Source organism: Frankliniella occidentalis, unplaced genomic scaffold, assembly GCF_000697945.3.
Source record: "Frankliniella occidentalis isolate FOCC.00 unplaced genomic scaffold, Focc_3.1 Scaffold42, whole genome shotgun sequence".
NCBI lineage: Eukaryota > Metazoa > Arthropoda > Insecta > Thysanoptera > Thripidae > Frankliniella > Frankliniella occidentalis.
In genome coordinates this window covers 1,104,128-1,104,783 of record NW_026267172.1, presented here as the reverse complement: position 1 = coordinate 1,104,783, position 656 = coordinate 1,104,128, and positions in this window count along the sequence as shown.

The window sequence follows — 656 nt, the reverse complement described above, 5'->3', positions numbered from 1 at the left end:
GCTCGCTCTCACCAAATGTGACGTTCGTCATGATTTGTTTTTTAATATCGGCCGGATGTGGTAGTGCTGTGGTAAACGAACATCATTAGGACAGACCTGACCTGACGCCTTACCGTGCACTTTCGTTCGCAGTTTCAAAGGAAACATTTACATAATTAAACCATCGGATGAAGTGATATTTTCGGGTCATCGTTCAAATTCGGGTAATGTTGAGGGTCATACTGCTATTTGGTGAGGTCAAAAAAATCTTACTCCGGCCCGGCCTGGGCCCTTGAAGCAGATCTCTCTTTTCTCTCTCTTCCCTCCAGCACCGAGTGGACCTTCGGATCCAGTCGGGATCCCTGTAGGCATCGGCTTCCATGTGTATACGTTGGCATGGCACCCTCTTCCCATCCCTGCCGAACGTCAAAAGAACTTTCCCCTCTCATCTTGAAAATGAAGCAAGTGGCCCGGGGTACGGCGGTGGATCCCTCGTAGCACTAAACCTTCCAAGAACATTTACAGCACGTTATTTAGGTTCCCTGAACGTTCAGTGAACATTCTTAGAACGTTTCTTGCTCCCCTCGCTGCACTCGCTGGCGACCGTGGCACGGTGCGTCTACTGCTGCTCGCTGGGGCGCGGTACGAGGTTAGTGGGGAAGCCTGCACCCCGCTCA